We start from the raw sequence: 9,497 nt of genomic DNA on the forward strand, positions 1-9,497 counted from the left end.
GGTCAAGCGGTCATACTGTCGGCATCCTTGGTGAAGTGCCCGCTCGATAGCCATAGCCTCCTCGATAAAGTCCGCCACGGTGCTTGGCGGGTTGCGCAGAAGTCGGCCGAACAACTGCTCTTTTACGCAGCACATGAGGTAGCGCAACTTCTTATCTTCGGTCATATGTGGGACAGTTCTACGAAAGAGACGGGCCATGTCGTCGGCGAACATCGCGACTGTTTCATTGGGTTTTTGAACCCGTAACTCTCGTGGTTGCTGGGCGCAGTCCCGTCGCTCGACAATGGCGAAGATGTCAATTATTTGGTGTTGAAAGTCGCTACATGTCGACAGACTGCCTTCGCGGTTTTCATACCAAGTACGAGCGCTGTCTTCAAGGTAAAAATAGGCGCGTGAGGGCTTTCGCTCAGCAGACCACTGGTTGATCATGGCAACACGTTCATAGTGCTCAAGCCAGTCTTCAACGTCATCGTGTGCACCGCCACCAAAGCGATCAGGCACCAGTGGTTGAAAAAGCGTTATCTGAGATGGGTTGGGAGGACCGCTGGCTTGGAGTACCTGTTGCGGGCTTGCGTTGGAAATTGGTAGAGGTAAGCGGCGCCCTGTGGAGGGTTTCGGCGAGGGGTGCGCTCTGGTGCAAGGCTGCGCAGCCGACGACTAATTATTAAACCTCATTAACTAAAAAAATAGCAGTGGCTACTCTAGTGTACTAGGAACAATATGCTGTAGGTTTTATTCGCGTAACGCCGTTCCTCTTTTTTTAAATCGTGCTGCGTGATAGCTGGCACACCCTGTATATATATATATATATATATATATATATATATATATATATATATATATATATATATATATATATATATATATATATATATATATATATATATATATATATATATAAATGTGCCGCTCACACTTCGCAGATTTTGCTGATAAAATTTATACCTTTTTCCTATACCCAATGGAGCATTATGGCAAAACATTCTTGCTCGCAAACAATTTTAAAGACCGTTCGCTTGCTTTTGTTCAACTGTCCCTAATAGGAAAATGTATATAAAATCTATTTTTGTGTGTTGAGCTTCGAAACAGCGGTTGCGCTACTACAGAGACTCTGTTTAGTTGTACTAATTAACAATTCTGAAATTATTGTGGTTAGCTGCCTGCTACATATGTTCAAAAACAACGAAAATATTCAAAGTTCGCGATATTTCTTAAGCTAATTCAAACTCTCCCGAAGCAATCTTAATATTGGTATGATTTTCAGGACAGTGTTTTTTAGTGCAGATATCTTTAGCGGTGAAATAGACTTCAAGTCTTCGCGAAAAAAATTTTATTCAGAGGAAATGTGCAATTTACTGCATATTTGAACGTATTTTTTGTACTGATTCAGCCCAAGCAAAAATCCTCATGTACGGCGTGTGATAGAAGGTTTCATTGCTAAATAATAAGGAAAGTCTATTTTAATTATTTTTTCTTTTAAGGAAAACATTTCACCATCTCCCACTAAAGAGAACCATGAGGGGATGCGAAGCAGCGCATGGGTGGACTTAAAGTTCCGTTCATCACGGGCACCTTGCCCTATGTTAACACGTCCTTGCAAGTGCAGCACACCATGAATTCACTGTAATTGCTGTTACTCCTCCCGAACTCTTGCTGGAGCACGCCACGCGGGTTCATCGCGCGTCTGTAGAATCTCGTTCCCCGACGCCATCACGTGATTGCTGAGAGAGTGTAAGGGGGAGAGGCCACAGCGGCTTACCCAGCCCTTTACACAGGCCCGAACGCGCTAGCGCGTGCCAGGACACATGGTTTTGTCTGTGTTACGGCAAGCTAGGACAGCATACGGCAGCCCGGGCCGCTAAAGTGCTCTGCACGTACTATCATGAAGGCGGTCGAAGAACAAGAGGAAGAAGACTTCTTCTTGGCGCGAGCGCGCGCTCAATATGTTAGATGTGGCTATGCTAGGTGGTAGAAAGCGGACTGTCGCCAATGGAGCTACCGAGAAAGCCCAGCGCAAAAGCTGCTTCGCATCTAAAAATAATTTTGAATTTGACCCTCCAAACGCACCCTGCATTTCTTTCTGTTGCCACTTCGCAGCAATGAACGTGGTCGCCCTTGCACCTGACACTCGTCACAGGAGGCGTCAAGATGCGAGATGTATGTCAGCGGCTCGCGAGTGCCTGAAAGTCATGTCGCCTTGATGTCAAGGTTACGAGTAATGAATTCGCTCTACATTGTGAGCTCGCTTGGCGGGCCCAATGGGAAATATGTACGCCGGACAGCACATTACGATATCGTTGGCGCATTGTGGTACAGGGTCGTCTACACAACTAGTATGCACGAGAAAAAGTGTATACAATGTGCGTTATTTCTTTCGTTATGAGCATACTAGTTGTGCAGACGACCCTGTGCATCCAGCAGTACGATGACACCTGTTTCGTTCTGTCTTTGCTTTTTTTCTGATGCCCCATCAACCAAATAATTGCGACTAAATCATTAATAAAAATTGGAGATCTCTAATTCCTCTGCACAAAGCACTACTGCCAGGAAAAGGTCAACTCCAGAGCTTGTGAAATGGGTGCCGCAGTGCTACAGTTGACCTACCGAAGGGGGGGGGGGGGCGAGCCGCTCTTTAAATAATGGAGAGGGGCCTGGCCCCCCGACCCCCCTGACTTTAAGCCCTGGTCGGTACCTTCTCTGCCAGGAAACTCGGCCGGAGATACCTCGGGCACCGGTTCACCCACGGGAGACGACTCGGGCTCTATGGTCGCGCCTGCGCATGGATTTTGCTGGCCCCTTCTAAGGACAGACTTTTTTAATTGTTGTGGATTCTTATTCCGAGTGGCTCGAGGTTTTGCCATTGCCATGAATGGCATCAAGTGCTGTAATTAGTGCCTTCAGAAAGTTGTTCGCAGCACATGGCCTGCCAGATACCCTGGTATCAGACAACGGGCCCCAATTAGCATCCACAGAATTTCAGGGTTTCACGGACGCCAATCTCATTCGCCATGTAACCTCTGCACCGTTCGATCCATCTACGAATGGGCAGGCTGAGAGGACAGTACGAACTACCAAGGAGGCACTATGTCGAATAATCCAAGTGAGCTGGGCACGGCGCCTGGCAGATTTCACTCTTCAGCAGCACGTAAGTCCACACACTGCCACGGGACGCTCCTCGTCCGAGTTACTGATGGGGAGCCGACTGTCTACCATGCTAGACCGGCTGCACCCAGAGCGGGCCCCTGAAAGGCCTCGCAGATTCACAGAAGCTCTTCCTGCACCACGCACCTTCCAGCCCCAGGACCCTGTCTTTGCACGGATCTACAGCCACAGCTCACCCTGGGTCTCTGCCGTGGTATCCAGAGCAACTGGCCCGATCTCGTATGAAGTTGTTCTTCCGGATGGCCGCGTGTATCGCCGGCACGTGGACATGCTTCGTCGTCGTCGGAGTTCTCCGATTAGGGTAGCAGAGACTGTACCTGCAGGAAAGTCTGAAGTCCGGCCCCCGCCAAGCCCTTCACGAGGCGAAATGAGTAGGAGTAAGACAGAAGATCACAGTGAGCTGAGGAGCCACCAATAGCCATGCTGCTGTCGGACGATGTAGCAACACCTCAGCCAGCCAGCCCCACCAGAGGAGAGTGTAGTACCGCCAGGCCCACGCCGCTCGCAGCGTTTCCGGAAAATACCCCAACACCTTCGGGACTTTGACCTCGCGTTTGCTGACTGTTGAGTCCTCCGAACTAAGGGGGAAGGGGTGTTGTGTATTGACGCTAGCCGCTCTATCCAGCATATCGCGTAGCCTGTTAAGCAGCCCTTTATTGAAGAGCGCTCTCTGCCGGGGGCAGATGTACATATATAGCAATGAAGTTGAAATACCTCCAGCCACACATTCTTGGAGGAAACCCGACGTTTCGAGACCGGCTTGGTCTCTTCTTCAGGGGTGACTGTGCTGGTCAGGGAGGCTTCGTAGCAGCTTGTGTTTGGCTCCGCCTTTCTCTTTCCCCCACGTTCCGGAGGCCGTGCACGTAGATCGGAGGCATTGTTCCGAGGGACCGGTTCACATTCGCAGGTGTGTTCTGGATGTGCCACGACTCGAGTAAGAGCCTCCTTCCCAGATTCCTTTCCGTTTCTATGATGGAAGCGCCCTCGAAGTCAATTTTGTGGTCGTGCTTCTCGCAATGCTCTGCAAGGGCACTGCGTTGTATTTCCATCTTTCTGACGTCGTTTTTTGTGTTGGCGCATTCTTTCCGGGAAGCTCTTACTCTCGCCTATGTAGCTCGCTGGACAGTCGGCACATGACACTTTGTAGACCACGCCCTGGTGTTGCTCCCGGGATGGTCGATCTTTCGGCCGCGGTAGTAAGCGAGCGAGCGTTGAGGCCGGCTTGTGAACCACCGTGACCCCAGCTTTTCCGAGAACCCTGGCGAGCTGTTCGCTGGTTCCCGGAACATACAGGATGACGACTCGTTGGGCTGGTTTCTTCGATACCATTGTATCCGGTGGAGTGGCCAGCGTGGGAGGAGGGTCGCGTGTGTCGTTCGCAGATGCGTCTCCGCGGTGGGGAAGCTGATCTCTCGACATGCGGCGTGCCACACGGCGGATGAAAGCTGTCGTGTATCCGTTCTTTCTTAACTCGGCCACGACCCTCTCTTCTTCTCTCTTTCTCTCTCACTAGCGGTGTCTTGCGCACGGGCAGCTTTGAATGACGACGAACTCCTGAGTGAAAGAACCTGCCTGAGCACCGATGAGCTGTGCCGCCTACTGGAGTACTGCCTCAAGGGAACATACTTTAGTGTCAACGGGGACTTCTACAGACAGGCCAACGGGACCGCGATGGGAGCAGCCGTCTCCGTTACAGCTGCGAACCTCACAATGGAGCACGTAGAAGAGGCGGCACTGCGTTCCTTTATTGACAGGCCGAAAGTATTTGTGAGGTATGTGGACGACTGCTTCTGCATCATAAAGAGGACAGCGGTAGACATCTTCCTCGAAAATCTTAACTCCGTCGACCAAGCAATCCAGTTTACGGTGGAAAGAGAACAAGACGGAGCGCTACCGTTCCTCGATGTTTTAGTACGACGACAAGGCGAACGCATGACCTTCTCGGTGTACAGAAAACCAACGCACACCGGCAGGTATTTGCATTTCACCTCGAGTCACCCCACTGCCCACAAAGCTTCCGTGGTGTCGGCACTCTTTTCACGAGCAAGAGCCATCTGCACATCAGAAGGAGAGAGAAAGAGAGAAGAAGAGAGGGTCGTGGCCGAGTTAAGAAAGAACGGATACACGACAGCTTTCATCCGCCGTGTGGCACGCCGCATGTCGAGAGATCAGCTTCCCCACCGCGGAGACGCATCTGCGAACGACACACGCGACCCTCCTCCCACGCTGGCCACTCCACCGGATACAATGGTATCGAAGAAACCAGCCCAACGAGTCGTCATCCCGTATGTTCCGGGAACCAGCGAACAGCTCGCCAGGGTTCTCGGAAAAGCTGGGGTCACGGTGGTTCACAAGCCGGCCTCAACGCTCGCTCGCTTACTACCGCGGCCGAAAGATCGACCATCCCGGGAGCAACACCAGGGCGTGGTCTACAAAGTGTCATGTGCCGACTGTCCAGCGAGCTACATAGGCGAGAGTAAGAGCTTCCCGGAAAGAATGCGCCAACACAAAAACGACGTCAGAAAGATGGAAATACAACGCAGTGCCCTTGCAGAGCATTGCGAGAAGCACGACCACAAAATTGACTTCGAGGGCGCTTCCATCATAGAAACGGAAAGGAATCTGGGAAGGAGGCTCTTACTCGAGTCGTGGCACATCCAGAACACACCTGCGAATGTGAACCGGTCCCTCGGAACAATGCCTCCGATCTACGTGCACGGCCTCCGGAACGTGGGGGAAAGAGAAAGGCGGAGCCAAAAATAAGCTGCTACGAAGCCTCCCTGACCAGCACAGTCACCCCTGAAGAAGAGACCAAGCCGGTCTCGAAACGTCGGGTTTCCTCCAAGAATTTGTGGCTGAAGGTATTTCAACTTCTTAATTCTTCCACCCAGCCAGACAGACTTCTGTCGAAATGTTTACATTTAAATATATAGCAATGTTGTTCCAGTTGTTCCCGAGTCCTGTGTTTTGGTTTCGTTATGGCAACAAAGATGCATTGCCGATACCGCCCTTACCTACGTTGCCGCGTCGTCCGACCGACGCTATTTAACAGAAAGCATGGGGGGAAATTGTTCTCTTTAGGTGTAGTGCAGTAACTATGACGTATATGTGAGCGATATGATCCTCTGCCTTACGAATACTTCCTCTGTCGTTGTAATACCTGGATGTGCTCATACCTCCCAAGTAGGTTCCTGTGGTAGGCAAGGAAAGCTTCACATCAAGATATGCAAAGCTATCGCAATTCTTATCAAAGATGAAAAATGCTACTAATGATGCACCGCTCTCATTTCTCAATGCTTATTTCTTGCGAGACATAGATTTTACGTGGTCTGCTTTTCTTAAAAACGGATATGTGAGCAACAAAATCTGCACCCATCGGCGCCACTCTTCGCACCTCGCCTTGATGTTATGCCTGAAGAGTATTTAAATAAAATAAGTAAGAATATTTACTATAACAAAATGATCAGCACTCTAAGACCTACTCTACCCATTTACCTTAGACAGATGAACTCGCCATCATGCTACTGCTTTTTATTTTCACATTAAAATTTCTTTTGCAAACTAAACCTGGTTCATAGCCTACAGGTCCATCCATGCAGATGACGTCGCTTTCTGGTACCAAGCCGTGAAAGCAGAGGCAATGATAATTTCATAAGAATCACTGGCTGTGACTTTCTAAAGAAACTGTGGTCCTAGATGTGACATTAATCATATCGTTGACGGACACGTTTACGTGATATTCTGCACATCTGCCTAATAGTACGTCAGCACTACAGTTGATGGGACCTCCTCAAGAGTGTTACAGGCACTTGATCTCGTCCATGTCAAACACTGATACAGAAAGAAAGACTCCTCGGGCGTACGAGGAGTCTTGCCCATGTTTGGAAAGGGCGCGGCGTACACAAACATCCGCTTTTACTCCCATTGGTGGCCGCCTCGTCTCTACCGCGCCTCTCTTCCTTGCGCCCAACGCGTCCTTGTATGGTTACCACCTCCCCGGCGCGCCTCTCCGGCTAACGCCACCCAGAAATAACGCCTCTCCCGCGACCGAGGCAGTTACGCCATCTATGGGTGTATGTTGCTTACTATTTACTGGAGCGTGACACGCGACGCAGGCACTCATTTGTCATTAGGCCCAACCATAGAACAGCACCGCTATTAAAACTGGTGCCGCGATGCCTTGGTCTTCTTAGCCAGAGCGCTGCGTTTCTGCCCACAACTTTCAGGCATCTATGGAAGTCAAAAAGCTGCGTTGTGCTGAGCGAAGTACCGATATGTCGACTTGGTTACTTTCGCTGCTAAGCGAACGACGTGTCTATGAAGACGTGCTAACGCTAAATGTTGCCGAATCGTGGACGCGCATTGGTATCATCGCAGCGTGACGCTTGCAACGACGACGGCAGTAGGGCAATTCGAGGGCTCGTGTATTTGATAAAAAAAAATCGTGAGAGCTACGCACTAGTGGCGCGAAGACTGAGGAAACAGCTGAGTTGGTGGCCTTCCCCTCTTCCTCACCCTCACTTCTCTTTCCTACCTTGCTGCTATATTATACTGTACAACTATATTCCATGCTTTCCCTCTCCCTCCTCTTTTCCTGTCTCTTCAACCTCACTTATCCTCCCTACCCATTCATATACCATACTATAAAGACTATGCTATGATTTACCCTCTCCCCTCCTTCTTTCATTCCTCCTTACTCTCACTTTCTACTCGTTGCCATTCTCGCATACTGTGCGTGGCTATGCAAAGCTTCACCATCTCCTCTCCTCTTTTTCTTCCGCCACGCCCTCACATCACTCCTCCTCACGTTCACTTGCCTTTACCACCCCTTGCTATGCTACACTTTACAAGCGTAGCCTATGCTTTACTCTTTCCCCTCCTCCTTTCCTTCCTCCTCACACTGACATTCCCCCTCCTCAACCTCACCTGCGTTTCACACACCCTCGCCATACTATACTATGCGTGGCTATGCTATTCTAGGAGCTACTTGTCACATACCCGCTTCCTGTGGCGCATACCCGCCGAGTTTTATGCGGACATCAACGCCCTTACCTCCATTGTAATCAGCTCCGCTGCTAAAAAGTTAGCGAAGACTTTACCGAGTCGCGCAAGGCTGGGTTGCAACAGAGCTGGTGGGCACGTAAGTCGTCCTTCCTTGGCGATGCTTTTACCCTCTTACCTCTCTCTTTCCCATTCCCTACTGCACTATAGCATACGTGGCTATGCTTCCTCTCTTTTTTCTATCTTTTTGTGTGCCTGTCTCTCTCTGTCTATTTCTTTCTTTGTCTTTCTCTTTTTTTCTTTCCTCTATTTCTATCTCTTTTTCTCTTTGGCTTTCTTTCTATGTCTGTGTCTCACTCTGTAGTCGTTCTCTCGCCTTCTATATTTTATAGCTTCCTTCGCTTTCTTTCTCTATATCTCATTCTTTCTCTCTCTCTCTCTCTCTACTTGTTCTCCTCACCTTCCCTTTCCCACCCCTTGCTGTACTATACAAGGCTATTCTATGCTCTGCTAGCGTGCCTGGGTAGCCGGGTAGGTACGACGCTCGTCTTCGGATCGTGGGTTCGCGGGTTGGAATCCCGCCTCGCCAAGACATTTTTTTTTTCGCCAATAATTTCTTACTATCTCTTTCTTCAATAATAATATCTCGGGTTTAACGTCCCAAAACCGCGATATGATTATGAGAGATGCCGTGGTGCAGGGCTCCGGAAATGGAGGGCACCTGGGGTTCTTTAACGTGCACCTAAATCTAAGTACACGAGCCTCAAATATTTTCGCCTCCATCGAAAATGCAGCCGCCGCGGCGGGGATTCGATACCGCGACATTCGTGTCAGCAGTCGAGCACCATAACCACTAGACCACCGTGGCGGGGAATATCTCTTTCTTTCTATCTCTCCATTTCTTTCTATACTCGTTGTCTCGCCTATCAGAGTTATCACATTCCACGCCGGAAAAATTGGCGCACGTGTTCGGGAGAGAAGTAGAAGAAGAGGACGAAGTGAGCACGTGCCGGTTCATGATGATGATAATTTTCTAGCTACGACACACGCCAAACGTCGAGCATAAAAACTGTGCTGTAAAAATGCATGGGAATGCTTGGCAACATTTCACCACTATTTGTATACAGGGTGATTATTTTAGAACTGACCTATTTGATTGGGATGCAGTGTTGTTACAAAATAGCCGATTTTAAAGCGATTTGCGGCCACACAATCAGGAAGGACAAACATTTAATGGCTTGTCCCGTTTTTTGATGTGAAACACAAAGAAACAAGAATAACTAAGAAACAACGGAAACCGCGTGAAATGCTATACAGTGAGGGATGGCTTGCAC

The sequence above is a fragment of the Rhipicephalus sanguineus genome, chromosome 10 (genome assembly GCF_013339695.2).
Source record: "Rhipicephalus sanguineus isolate Rsan-2018 chromosome 10, BIME_Rsan_1.4, whole genome shotgun sequence".
Taxonomy (NCBI): domain Eukaryota; kingdom Metazoa; phylum Arthropoda; class Arachnida; order Ixodida; family Ixodidae; genus Rhipicephalus; species Rhipicephalus sanguineus.